Here is a 346-nt window from a genome sequence, read left to right on the forward strand (position 1 = left end):
GAAGGTAGCAGATTGCAAGGGCGAAGTTTGGCGTAATTTTCCGGTGAAGTCTGTCAGCAGTTGCAGATAAAGGGGAGGTCAAGCTCAATATTTGAAAGACCCGTTATCATAGTTGCTGTCACCCTAGGCTTTGTCGCTCAGGACCTAGGAATGTTTTAGTCAGGAGGACGAATTTCCTATACAGATTACGTAGTCCAGTTGGATGGGCACTGAAGAATATCAGTCTGCTGGGCATTACAAAGTTATATGATGCTGAGGGGAGTATGACGGTGAGCCAGGATGATGATGGTTTCACTGTGCGGGGGCATCCCAGCAAAGCACGTGGGTAGGTAACAGTACTTAGTAG

This window comes from Penaeus monodon, chromosome 19 (assembly GCF_015228065.2).
Source record: "Penaeus monodon isolate SGIC_2016 chromosome 19, NSTDA_Pmon_1, whole genome shotgun sequence".
Lineage (NCBI taxonomy): Eukaryota > Metazoa > Arthropoda > Malacostraca > Decapoda > Penaeidae > Penaeus > Penaeus monodon.